The sequence below is a fragment of the Orbicella faveolata genome, unplaced genomic scaffold (assembly GCF_042242905.1).
Source record: "Orbicella faveolata isolate gen_17 unplaced genomic scaffold, um_ofav_v1 contig_46, whole genome shotgun sequence".
NCBI classification, from domain to species: domain Eukaryota; kingdom Metazoa; phylum Cnidaria; class Anthozoa; order Scleractinia; family Merulinidae; genus Orbicella; species Orbicella faveolata.
The window spans coordinates 11554845-11569304 of NW_028301576.1; the positions used below are offsets into that span (position 1 = coordinate 11554845).

Consider the following 14460-nt stretch of genomic DNA (forward strand, 5'->3'; position numbering starts at 1 on the left):
AAAATGCAGTCACCTCTCTTTTTCAAAGAGAACTAAAGAGAATGTCAAAACTGAAGAATGTTTCTTTCTTGGTGAGCGGTTTATCGCCCTCGCGCGCAGTTAGTTAGTGGATCATGTATTCCGGATTGAGCCAGTGTCATTGATTATAGGACAAGAGACATTACAATTACAGTGCATCCTCCATTCAGGAGTGTGAATAGCCTCCCTAACACAGACGCTCTCTGGGCTCGTCACGTAATCTTCAACCCCACAAACGTGAGGGAGGAGGATTGCGTGACGAGCCCAAAGAGCGTCTTTCGTAGGAGGCTAGAGTTTGAATTAATACCAGTGACCTGACGAAATGCTGGAGGCGCCCTGCGATGAATTGGCATGCATCAAGGAGACGCAACAAGTTCTCAATAGTCGCTTCATGCTACAGCATCATTCTCCAGTTAGCCAGTTGGGTCGGGTACGACTTGCATATCATGATGTGCAGTGATTGTGCTGTAATAAGTTATGATCGGGCGGTTTTCTTTGTTGATTAAAGTTAATTAAATAAATGCTAATGAAGTAAATTAATCGCCGTAGTTCGTTTGGGAAGTTAATGTTTTGAGCGTCATGTCCTTTTTAAGAAGAGAACGCACCCCCCCCCCCACCCACCCCTCAGTGTACAACCCAGCCCACTCTCCATGTCGTTAAACATCATACCATCGACTCCACCTGTTCAAGGATAATGAAAAAGTAAGGTTTTAACTCTGTTAGATCAGGATAAACTAAAATCTCTCTTGGTCAAACTTTAAAGAGAGTTTACCGATCATAGACTTAACTGCCAAAGCATTAGACTACGAGTAGTCCCTCTTTCGCTTAGTCCGTCGTGCGTGACGCGAAAGAAAAGCGCGAGAGAAAAATGGCCGCGCGAAATCCTGGAGGCGAGGACTGATTTTGTGATTTTAGATTTATTAATTTATTTATTATTTAGATTTTGTGATTTTAGATTTATTAAAGTTGTCTTACAAGAGGAAGAAGCAGGCTCTCTTAGCTGGTGGCAATGAAACAATTATTGATAATTTACTTACCAAATTATCAAGGCTGTGATTTTTGAAGGCTTTGTATTGAACTTAGCTCCCTGCGCGCGAGATCCGAAGAGTGAGATCCGTGTCAATGTGTCAATGACTTGTGATGTTGGTTGGCCTCAACTAATCACGCCAAGATTTATATCTCTTTCAGTCACGAACCAAACGATAACTTCTTAGGTAACAGGGAAACTGCGTAAAATTGTAAAAATGCATAAGTGCGCCCAAAGAAAACGGTTTTAGCATTCGGTAACATTAAGCGGATATTGTACGTGTAAACTTGCCAGAAACATGGGCTCTACATTTTCAGTTTTCAGTTTTTAGTTTTCTTCCACTCTCTCAAATGTAAACATTGTAAACATAGGCAAAAAAGAAAATGCACCAGCTTGTGAAAATACTTTACGGCACTGGAATCAATAGAGCATTAGGGCTTGGCCCTAACCATGAAATAGTCATCGATCCCCTGACTTGCTCCTAGACTCAACAGTGACGCTGATGGAAGTTTGCTTCTATTTACACAATGACTTTATCAATTTCTTGCACACGGTTCAAGTTGAACGGTGTCGACAATTTTAATCCAGATTGTACATAAATCTTGGTTTTCTTTAAATATAAGTTTCTTTTGCAACAATTCAGAGGAGATATAAACATAAAATAAAATTGAGAAATGACTCTACAACACGAGCAGAGGTTGCCTTCATGACGTCATTGCGGGTAGACCTTGGGAAATTAAACAACACATTTGCGGAACAAGTGGTTAACCTTATAAGCGGTACACATTGCTGTTTCGCAGTTAATTCAACCACGGAATGTTAGGTGGTAAAAATCTTTTATTCTTGAGCGATTAATGGAGTGTTGATTAAAACCATTGCCGATTAACACGAGGTGTTCAAGTTTTACGAAAAACACTACACGAAATGCTATCAGAATTTGAGTCACGTATGGAACTGAGTTGGTGACAATGGCTGAATCGAAATGCCTGAAACACAAAAACTATAGTATAAGATGAATGGCACCATGTTGAAGAGCCACCTGATGTTAAATTTGACTTACAGATGCTGAGAACACTATCCTCGTTCTCCTTTCTCAGTTCTCTGGTTGTTAAACTTTTGTTTGAAAAGCTAAATTAAAATGAAATCAAGCGGGGGTGGAGTTCCACATAGGACGCTTACTGCACTGCGTTGGTCCAGACCGTTACCCTGACTTGCCAGATTCAGGAGTCCTAAAGTATGTTGCTTACAAATTCTAGTCTTCAATTATAAATCATCTTTAATTTTTTTCACTTTCACTGACCTTAATCTTCTTGATGTGTAAGCTGTCTGCTTGCAGTGAAACCGCCTGCTATGTACATCTGGTTTCAGGTAAAAAGGCTTTTTTCATTGTGCTTTTAAAATCGTCATGATTTGAAACTGTCTCAGCGATCAGCAAAGGTCGGTAAACACTGGTGGACCTGTTGCTGACGCTTCACGAAGGGATAAGCCCCTTCGTGTGTACGCATAGAACGTATTTTGAGAGGACAGTTCGCATTCTGTGCTTACGAAGCGGATATCAGGTAATTTCTATGTTGTAGCGGGGAAAGTTTGCAAGAGCAGTGTACGCGATGTGACATTGAAAATTAATGTGATTTTGTCCCTGATTTATTACGCACGAATTCAAACCAGTTGAATTTCACGCAAAATATGTCTTAGGGACAAAATTTTATCCCCGCAACAGATTTCACAAAAATGGATGATAGTCTTATAATGTGAACCAATTCAAACGAAAGCTCGATTAAGCAGTACTTTCATCTGGTACTGACAAATTGTGTTGTATTTGATCTATCTTAGCCTGAAATGTCAGTCATCCCATGAGGAAAGCTTTCATTTGCATGGTATAGGTATAATTCCTCATGTATCTTGTACGCATGTGATAATAATAATAACTTCATTTAGTGTCAATGAGATTTAGCATTACTGCTAACTGGGGACACCCCTTAATCCTTTCACGACCTAATTTTCATAAAAAAAAAATGCCGCTTTTAACCGTTAAATCAGTTTTTTGGCCGCCACGACGCTAAATGGGCCTTAGTTTTGCTGAAAAAGGCTTTTTTTTTTACCAAACTGATGGATTTCCTAAAGATTAAGTACAAAAATGTAGAATATTTTGATTTGGTGCATGCCAAAATTTGGACTTTTTTTGCGATTGCCCGTTCCGAATTTAAGTTAATGTGTCAAATTAGTCTGTCCGCAGACTTTTTTCTCCGAGTCAGTTTTCTTCGAGCGCGCGAGAGCGAGCGCAGGGCGCAAGAGATACCTATTATAGTTGGAACGTGGCCTACCATATCAGGCCCCCATATCAGACCCCAACATACAATACGAGACCCCGACCTACCATATCAGACCCCAACGTACCATATCAGGCCCCGATCATATCAGTCGGGTTTGACTGTTTTATGTTTCGGGTTTAACTTTATGTTAACAGTTGTGCTAAGTAATACAGTAATTCTTCAGTAGTGTACTGAAATTATTATGAAATATGGCTATTACGAATAACAAACTGCAAGTTCACTGGAAGAGAAGGTCGCCATTGTTGCAACTTCCTTTCTGGCCTATAGAATTCACAGCATCGCGTTTCTTATTACCATATTCTGGTTCTATTTTGTTAGGAAATATATAAATTATAAATACTTTTAAAATATATTTTTGGAGCAAGCATCCGTCCCAAAACGTTGTAAGATAATTATGTATCACTTTGTTTCAAGTCACGTAACCAGCGTCTGGAAATTTTTGTTGACCTCAAAATGCCTTTGTTTATTAGCAGACTTCGCTGACAGATTGGTATTATGTCCGTCTCAGAAGTTATTATCCGATTGCTTCATGCAGTCACGCAATTCTCACCCTCGCATAGTACTCGTTTAATGTACCGAAGCTTTTCTATGCAATAAGGTAGACCGACGAGAAGTGTATAACACATTGATAAAGGTCAAGCGTAAGGTGATTTTATAGCATTTCTTTATTGGGATATTTGTATAATTTCACGCCCGAAATTTTTATAGTTATATTCATCGACAGCACTGGAAGGCCTCTTTCACTATTGTCAAATACCGGTTTAAGCAATGTCGTATAGGTGAAAATAAGTCGTCTACTCGCAACCAGAGGGTTTGGACTCCCATAACATGACCAATTTATTCCACGTAAATACATGTCGTTGACTGAAATTTTAAAATGAAGTTTCACGTTTGGCCTCTCCTTAATCAAAGAAATAAACCCCTTCAGGCGGCTGGTATGTCTGCTCATAAATGTGCGCGGCTGAGAGATTGCCAGAAAAATGAATCTTTGGCGAAGGTTCGAGGGTTTCTGATCATTGTTGTAGGCGCGCACGAAAAGCATGGAGTCTGAGATTATTGGTGCCATGTTCGGGGCCTGATATTGTAGTCTCGCGCGAAAAGCGTGGGTCTGACATTGTCGGGGCCTGATATTGCAAGCTCGCACGAAAAGCGTGGGGTCTGAGATTGTAGGTGTCATGTTCGGGGCCTGATATTGTAGTCTTGCACGAAAAACGTAATAACTGACATTGTCGGGGCCTGATATTGTAGTCTCACACGAAAAGCGTGGGGTCTGAGATTGTAGGTGTCATGTTCGGGGCCTGATATTGTAGTCTTGCACGAAAAACGTAATAACTGACATTGTCGGGGCCTGATATTGTAGTCTCACACGAAAAGCGTGGGGTCTGAGATTGTAGGTGTCATGTTCGGGGCCTGATATCGTAGTCTTGCACGAAAAACGTTAGAACTGACATTGTCGGGGCCTGATATTGTAGTCTCACACGAAAAGCGTTGGGTCTGAGGTAGAGGGTCTGAGGTGGGGGGCTTGGGGTCTGAGATGGGGGGTCTGAGATGGAGGGTCTGAGGTGGGAAGCCTGAGATGGTGGCTTGAGATGGGGGCCTGAGATGGTGGGTCTGAGATGGGGGGTCTGAAATGGGGGGCCTGAGATGGGGAGAACGTTCCAAACCCTGATCAGAGATACCTTAATTGAAGTGGGATAGAAAAATTGAGCGGCTGTGGCTTCTTGTTTTTGTCTTTCCCCAGCCCGCCCCACCCTCTTGCGTTTTGTCTCGTTCTTATCCCCCACAGTTGATATCTTGCTTGCGATCTGGACGAACTCAAGACAAAACGGAGTGTCTGTGGAAAGATTAGTGTCAAATGAAAGTTACTGAGCGTGGATCCTAACTTTGATGGCTTCTGCTTTAGCGTAATTTCGAGAAAGGAATTATACAGTCATGCTCTTTGCGGCTTGCACCAGGCAAAGATATTGATACGTGACAATAAATAAGCTGTCCTCGCTTTGTACGTGGCGGTCATTCCTACTGATGATGTCAAAAATAAAATTGGCAAAGTGAACCTATTCTTATTAAATAGTTTAATCAGTGGCCCGGTCACAGTTAAGACATTGAAAGAGCTTAAGCCGGATCGCGGAAAAACCAGTTTAGTTCCTTTACAAATAGGATGTAGATATTCATGCGATGCACAAGATTGTTCTCGAACACCGCGAAGAAACCTTAATTAGGTTGAGCACAAAATTACGGTTTAAGCATATTTAAACATGTTGCAATAACCTGAAACGTGACTACAATGTTGACTGATCTTTCTCAAGTTACCCCAGGTCCTTGGAGATACTATGTAATGAGACGCCGTGCTTCAGTCGAGCAGGTTTCCTCGGCATTTGCAGTTCAGGTATGTACATTTCGATCGACTTCAGCCTAGTATCTCTGGTGTGGCCAGAGCGATATGTACTGTGATTTTATCATCCTTAATCGAAATTTTGATGTCTGAATTCCACAACTAGGGCCTGACTCGGTGAGTTCATTTGCCGATGCTTTTAACGAGCCTATTCTTGCGACACAGATTTACTGTGGCAATTCACAAATTATTTATTTGGCAAACAAGGCGAAGCGAATTTCTCCCTCTTCTTGGACGACTCATGTATTTGTGCAGCTTAGAAAACAGTGACTTTAATATGACTACGTAAAAGGAGTCGACGAGTCCTTAATTCTAATTTTTTCTAATATATTTCCTCCTTTTCAGTCGCGCTACTGGTATCAAGACTCTTTTAGGCATGGCCTATTCAGAGCTGCTTCAAGTTGCTACCATTGTGCTTCTGCTAGGTATGTTAATACACGGCGAATTTTTAGTAACGTGTAATTTTATGACATAAAAAGCGACAAAAGTTATCTTTCGGCAAGTCTTTAACTCAGGGCATTTTGCAGACGCCTCCGGCCACTGCACAAATGGCTAATAGTACATGTGTGATATCTAAGCCAACCAGATTGCAGCATTTGGAATAGCATATGTTTTTTTCGTGGCGTACCTGTAAAGTAGCTTTTTAGCTAAGAGTACCGACCACGTTAAATACAATGATTGATTGATTGATTGATTGATTGATTGTTTCAACAAATTAATGATAACTTTGTTTAATGACTGTAGGCGTGACAATTAATTGCCAAGCACCACCTTCAAGTGGTTCTCCAGGCCCGGTTGGCTCCCCCAGACCTACACGGTATTGTGGAAGCGTGAAATACAATCCCTTGACACATCTCTGCTGCAGCCGACAAGTGATAGTGAAGCCGTCGTCCTCATTCAGGGGATGCTGTGGAAGCGTTGCATACGACCCCTCCAAACACGTCTGCTGCAACAGTGTCCTTCAGACAAAGAAAACTGCCCATCGCTGCTGCGGAACTAAACTATATGACTACAGAAAACAACTCTGTTGCAACCGAACAGTGATGGCGAAACCGTGGCCTTCTACTCGATGCTGTAGAGGCATCCCTTATGATACTTTTAAACACAGTTGTTGTGGCAACGTCCTAAATCCAAAGAAACATGGGCACTACTGCTGCGGTACAACTCTTTATGATCCCAAGGTTCAGTTTTGCTGCGGTGGCCTGGTGCATAGCAAGACTTCCAGTTTTCAGGCTTGTTGTGGAGGGATAATTCATGACACCAGAAGGCAGATCTGCTGTTACTGAAAATTAATAAGCATATTTGCACCTTATGGTACAAAACCCCGGTGTTGTGGGTAAGAATATATTATATTTTACAGTTGCCTGCTCAGTGGCCTGGCCTTTCAAGGGACCGTTCATTTTTTATGAGGGAAGGGGGGCTGGTGGGATTTGGGAAGCACCATTTAAAAATCGCATGACCCCCCCTCAGCTTACCAATTTTTTCACATGGCCCCCCCTTATAGCGGTCATTTTTTGGGATGACCCCCCCCCCAAAAAAAAAATTGAACAAACAATATTTAGATTTCAACTTTTTTAATATTTCTCTATTATCCCCCTACTTCACGTTATTGTGCTCACTATGAAGACAATATTTACAATCTCTATACGAGAGAGAGCTGTTGTTTAAAAAACAAATCAAAAGAAGGAGAAGTCAATTTCGGATCTCCTAGTTATGGCTCGCCCTGAGCGTGTGGCATTTGGCCTCTCATTGGCATCTTCCTCATCTGAATTGATGAATGCAAGAATGACGTCACCAGAGTCATCTTCTCCCCCAGAGTCAATGGCATCACTGTCATACTCATCATTGTCACTTTCATCCGTTTCACTGCTGTCAGCACTTGCCCTGTTGTCATTTTGTGTCAATGTCCTAGCATTTCTCAGTGTTGGTTGGCCAGCTCTGAGAGGACTCTTCTGCTACAAGCATGAATGTCTTACAATTGCCTTTACTTTCTCACTCTTGCTGCTTTTCAAATGCTGCTTCAGCCCGTGGTGGTTTGAGTACTTGTTTAGTTCTGGAACACGTAGCTTTTTAAGCTTGGTTAGATCTTCGCACAACTCAGTCCAAGGATAATCCTCCTCCCTACTTAACTTTGCCTTTTCTTCTGCTCTCTTTTTCCTTTTAAATTCCAGCACTTCAAGATGCTGAAGATAATCCACCACAAACTTCGATTTGACAATAAACTTATCTGCAAATAGAGCAACGCTCTCTGGGTCAGATAAAACCAGCCTGCCACTTCCATGCTCTTTCTTCTTTATATTGTTAACTGAATCCAATCGGGGAAAGAGCGCATTACTACATGAGCATCATAAAAGAGGCTCGTTCCAAAATGCGCAATAATGGCGAAAGCAACGAGTCGTTTAAGAAAAGGTTTACAGCTGAACGATGCAGGCAGTTTGACATCTTACATGCAAAAGAAGCAATTTTTCTAGGTGCGGATGGCTGTTCAGAAAGGGCGAGTGAGTTTTTCATGCAAGGGTACCAGTTGAAGCCCATTGATGGAAGAAAACTGAACTTCTCCATCAAAGAGCACAGAGCAATGGTGGAAAAGTTGAATGTCATATTGAAAGATGTAAAGGAACACGATTCCACACTCTTTCAGTCCAATGGGCTTGCTTTAAAGCAGGGCGAAGAATTTGCCCACAGTTTTAATGTAAAACAGATCAAATGTACAGAAGCTAAGTTGACGAAGGTCATGCAGGACATGGAAGAACTAGAAAATAAGAAGAGCAATTATAACAGCATATTCAAAGGCATACTCAAACAGCACAGCAACAAAAGGAGAAGGAAAAAAGAAAACCGCAGAAAGTCAAATGAAAGAAAGAAGAAGCGGACTGAAAACAACGTCCAACGAGTTTATGGAATCTGTGTTGAAAACCCGCTAGGAAATGATCTTCCACAATGCCTTGTGTACCCTCCTAGAACGGCCGTCCCGGAAGAGTGTCTTAAAGTTGAGGATGTTGCCACGTCGATATTTAGAAGAGATGGGCCATACATCGCACAGCTCTTGGAAGGGAATTATTTCACCGATGCTGCAAGCAGCAGAATCACCACCAACCTTGAGCGGAAAGTCAGAGATTATGTTTACACCTTCATGTACCCTGAAGAGTACACTCTGACGGAAAGCATTGCTGCTTCTTGCAGCATTGGTGAAAGAGACTCCCATAGCAGCACAAGCGGCGACGAAGAACTCGACGACAGCGGAGATGAAGATGAGTGCCAGTGAAAGTTGCATTCGAAAATAACAGTGTTAAATACTTCTTTTCAGTAGCTACAAATGCTTTTTGTCGCCAAATGTTTTTTTAAAGCAGAGGGAAAGTTTGTAATAAATTTTATATCCTGCCTTCTATGTTTATTCTATAGCAATCTTTTTGATATTCAAACATTATGCCATTTTAAAGTTTTACTAAAATATTTCACGTGACCCCCCCTTTTTCCCTTATTTTTTTGGGATGGCCCCCCCTCGAAGGCCATTTTTTTTCGCATGGCCCCCCCCCAAATCCCACCAGCCCCCCCTACCTTATAAAAAATGAACGGTCCCCAATGGCAGCAAGGCTGGAGGTGACCTTGTTTTAATACAGATCTCCCTGCTTTTGTTGTGTAAACCAAGTTGTTTTGATGCTAATTTGTTGGCATTTAAATAAGAAAGCAGAGAGGTTTGTATCAAAGCAAGGTCACCTCCGGCCTCGCTTGCATTCATAGACCAGGTAACTAAGCACACAACTGCAAAATGGCTTAATGCATCGATCTCTAATTAAATATATAATGTGGCTTACGATACTCTAGACCTTTCCGTCTCTAGCGTTCCTGCTCATTCCTTCACTTCCAATAATACGTCAGACACCTCTAACACCCCTCCCCCTACTAATAACTGTCTTACTAGAGAACTTTCAAGTTTGGCATCTCCTACAGAAGTTCAGCAGTTCTCGTAAGCTTGGGGTTCTTTAATTGTTAGCAGCTGTAATTGTTTTAGGGCCATGGACATTGTTTCTGTTGTTTGCTCTATTGTACTCTCAAAGGGTATCAAGCCATTCATGTGAGACCTTACGAGAGCTGCTACCCAGCTCTAGCATCGTGCAATGTCCATTTTCTGTAAATAAGTTCTTTTCCTATTTGAAGAAATTCTTAATGGTTCTTAGTTTTTTTCCTGGTAATAGGACATGATGATTCTATGTTTGTGAAACAAACTCTTTTTGCATTTCCAGACCAATCGCGATTTACAATCCCGCAACTCAACTCTACTGCAACCGACGAGTTATCACCAAGCCATCACCATCTGTAACCAGGTGCTGCGGATTTGTCGACTCGGATACGATCCAGGAACACAGGTACATTAAGCTTGAGGTGGACCACTTGACTTTTGAGGGAGGGGGAAGGGTGATTTGGTGCAGGCACGAATTTGTTTCTCACCCACTGTGCTCGTCCTAGATAACGATGTTATTCAAGCTAAAAACCGCAACAGGACAAGTCAAGAAAAGCACAACTTAACTAGCCTTACTAAATTCCGCTGAAGAAGTCTTTTAGAAAACTTAATTGTACACTGTTTACTGTTTATCTTGCGTAACGTTTGTTGAGGAGTGTAGAAAATTGCATGAACTCAAAATTGGTGTTTTTTAACAGGTGTGCTGTGGGTCGAACCTTTACTCCAAGCCTTGCCCTAATTTAGCGATGAGCTGCTGTGGCATGACTCCTTACTTTTATACATCGCATCAGATGTGTTGTTCTCGACAAGTGACGTACAAACCACCTGGTGTTAAGTTCCCTCGCTGCTGTGGAAAGGTGTCATATGATCCCAGTAAACAGGTAAGGGCAGAAAATTGACATGCATGTTTAGTTAATCCCAACTGGTTTAATTGTTTTTCTTCACTGTACACTCATATAGAAATATAAATCATTAGAGAAGTATGCATTTCGTGACTGTGTACCTTGTTCAAGAAATTTGCTCGCTCTAATCTTTCATGAGTGATATATCGAAGTCCTTCTTCTCTTCTAGGGAATGGGAGTTCAGTCTCGGACCAGAAGCTTCTTTTAAATAACTTATGAGTGTCATCCTTAAAACTGATTTTTGTCTTCTTATTCTTGGACAGAAAAATTACTTAATTTATTTTTTATTCAAGACCTGTCCTTGGGCTTTCAGTCCAGATAATACCCGCGTGATACAACGTACCTTCAATGCCAACCCCTTCCCACCGTTTTTGGCAAACTTATAACTATCGTCTAACTCCTTTTGCTTTTGCTTATGGGCACAGTTCTTTCATTTAGAAAATTGCCTTTTTTTTCTTCTACTATTTAGCTTTGCTGTGGTCAACGGCTGTACCCAAAATCCTATTCATGCGGTGGATTAACTGCTTACAAACTCTTAACTCATGAATGCTGCCGCGACCGCCGTGTTCGACCTAAGGGCTGTTGTATCCTTAGCAACGTGAAGGGTTCCAAGCCTCCACCCGGCTGCCAGGCCGTGATTCAGGCTCCTAATGACAGGGATCTCAAAGGGCCCGAGTAACAAAAGACACGAGTCTGCAGGATGGCATATCCAACCATTCTATTATACTACTGTCGTCAGTAGCCGAAATCTTGAGCTTAATAGCTCTAAAATGCAGAATATTTTCTAGTGTGCAGTTGTTTATTCTTGCTCCCTCTGATAATGGCATTCCGACAGATACACTAACCTGAATTGAAATGTCAGTCATCTCCCGCCCTCTATCAGTCTTATCGCCCGGGGATTAGGCTGAGGGAGGAAGACGACTGACATTTCAGGCTACAGATACACCAGTGCTTGCTGGGATTCCTGTGGTCTACGTGAAAAAAGAGAAGGAAATTAGATTGATTCGCATTTTTGTCAAGTTTCCAACCACTTGCCGGAAGGAACTATAGTCGGCAGCCATAGTCAGTTACGTAGCTTTCTTGACTTCGTCGCTCTGTTAAAGCGGATTCAGTTTTCCTGGTTGAAAGTTTACACGACAAATGTACCAGGTAAAGAGTCCCCACTGGCTGTGCGGAATCAGTGCACAAGCGTACAAATTATCACCAAGTTGGCATCGATGTGGCTTACAGCAGATCAGAGCTTACTTTACTTGCTTTTGTTAATGCCACGTAAGTTTGTCAAAGATAACTTTGTCAATAAAGACTAATTTCCCTGCTCTATAGTGGCTCAGTAGTTCTTCAGATATTCCTTGAAAGCTCACAGTTTTCAAATACAATTTTTTTTGTTTGTTGTTTATTGATCTTTGTTTGCTGCGTGACATTAGAAACTATGGCGGCCATGTTGGTGTCTTGAGCTTTGCAATCCTGTGGTATTTGAAAATCCTGATTTCAGTTATTGGTTCGTCATTTGTTGCAGCTTTACTCAATTTCGGTTACTCCAAAACTGAGAACAAATAACCTGTTTTTTTTTCCTTTTTAAAATAAATCTAGCCCTTTTTTTATCACGCTCCGCTCTCGCTCTTCAGGACTGTAAAACTAAAAGAATCTCTGTTCGGGAATATTGGTCTCGCTCTTTATTCTGAAGACAGGCCGCTGCAGCACTTTAAAAGTTGTACACCAAAACAAGACATAATATCTTGCTTGGCACTAACGTAGCTTGTCCACAGTCCCTCAATTTTGTCGTGCAGTCGTCGAGATCAAGGAAGAAAAACACAGGCGTACGGGCACCTTCGGACTTGAGGGGGTAGTGACCTTCTAGCCCGAAAATTTGACGTAGTGCCCGAATGTCTGAGTGTTGAAATCGGGATGCAAGCGCACTCAAACTTCGTGAAAACCAAAACATTCACAATTCCCATATTGAATGAAACTGCTTTAATTCAATGACCTCTATCAACAGTCTCAATCTAGTAACATCTAAAACTTATTAAAAGAAAGAGTTCTTCAAAAAAGTCACTAACTAGGAACTTTATTTACGAGTTATACTTATAGTTATCAATGACGCCATCAGCATTATTTTGTAACGTTTTCTCTTAAGAGTCGTGGCCCGAATCATAAGCGTTTTGGCCGAAAAATCACACAATTTCAATATCTCGGGGGGGGGGGGGGGGGACTGCAGCCCTCCTCGCCCCCCAATCTCGTACGCTCATGAAGAAAAAATAACTTGCAGCAAAAAACAAACGGGACAGACTACACTAGCGTTGCACACCAACACAATTAAGAGGCCCTGCGCCTAAGAAACGACCGATGATTTCCGGCTAAAAAATAAAATCGGCCGATTTTTATCTCCCAAGTAGAGGTTACCGAATACTATTTAAAAATGAATTTCTTTTGCCTCCCGCTTTAAACCAAAAATATTGAGCCGCAAACTTTTTCCGTCTGATAGCAGCAAAATCAGGTCGAAAATAAGCCCCCGCAAAAAACTGTTCAGAAATTACTATCGCAACGCAAAATAATGAGAAAACTACACAGTGTTGAAGAAAAAGGCCTTTTAATGCAATATCATTCGATAAACATCAAAAAACTGCCGAAGCGATTAAAAAATAAAGTTTCAAATATTGCATACTAAATTACATGGATTGTGTCACGTCAAGTCGCAAGAGCGTGGGAAAACGAGTCTGCAATGTCCTTCGGGTGGTCAGCGGCTAGGGATCCAGTCGTGACCCCATAACTCAGATCACGCTGCGGCCAAAACGGTGTGGCGGTTGGGGAAGTATTTCTTTTTCAGTGACCATCATTTGTGAAAAATAACATAACATTGTTCCACTAAACGTTTTCTGGCCGGGAAAAATTGTTTTCCTATTTGTGCATTCGTTTGGATTCCGCCGCTATTTATACAAATGACGTCAATGGCCGCTGTCACGCCACGACATTTTCCAGATTCAACTGGTAATTTCGAGTTTCTATTTTCTTTTTCTGCGTATTTTTCCTCTTCCTTTCTCTTTTAATTCTACGTCCTTCTACTTAGGATGGTCTTTGAATGCCTAGCAAGGTTTAAAGTGGCGTTTACCACGCTATCCACGGCCGTATTGGCAAAAGAGAAGTGCTTCGCCGAAGTAGCAGGATAACGGTAAACACGGTAACTTTGAACGCTTTGTACAAAGTCAATATACTTGGGCCGAAAAATGTTTTTCCAGAAACGTGATGTATATCCCTCCAATGTCTGATTTATCACTGTGATTGCTTTCAAAAGCGTGGAACTTTTGAGAAATAATTATTTTAAAATCAGCTCCAACGCTCCATCTAATTTAGTATGCAATATTTGAAACTTTATTTTTTAATCGCTTCGGCAGTTTTTTGATGTTTATCGAATGATATTGCATTAAAAGGCCTTTTTCTTCAACGCTGTGTAGTTTTCTCATTATTTTGCGTTGCGATAGTAATTTCTGAACAGTTTTTTTTGCGGGGGCTTATTTTCGGCCTGATTTTGCTGCTATCAGACGGAAAAAGTTTGCGGCTCGATATTTTTGGTTTAAAGCGAAACTAAAACAAAAGGAACTCATTTTTAAATAGTATTCGGTAACCTCTACTTGGCAGATAAAAATCGGCCGATTTTATTTTTTAGCCGGAAATCATCGGTCGTTTCTTAGGCGCAGGGCCTCTTAAGTTGTCAGTCATACATGAGTTCAACTGGTGATCGGCGAATGCTGTGATGATTTCTTAGAATTACGGAAACCAGTTAAAATTACATCAACTTACTGTTAACCTGTTAACCTCCACATCCACCGGCG

General features: G+C 41.4%; 1 long non-coding RNA gene across 1 annotated transcript; it reads left to right on the forward strand.

Annotated features, from left to right (window-relative positions):
• The first annotated feature begins 13318 nt into the window (after positions 1–13318).
• On the forward strand, positions 13319–14072 carry LOC149098378 (uncharacterized). Its single transcript, XR_016203656.1, has 2 exons — positions 13319–13618; positions 13698–14072. It is a non-coding gene; the product is annotated as an uncharacterized LOC149098378 (long non-coding RNA).
• Positions 14073–14460: the final 388 nt, after the last annotated feature.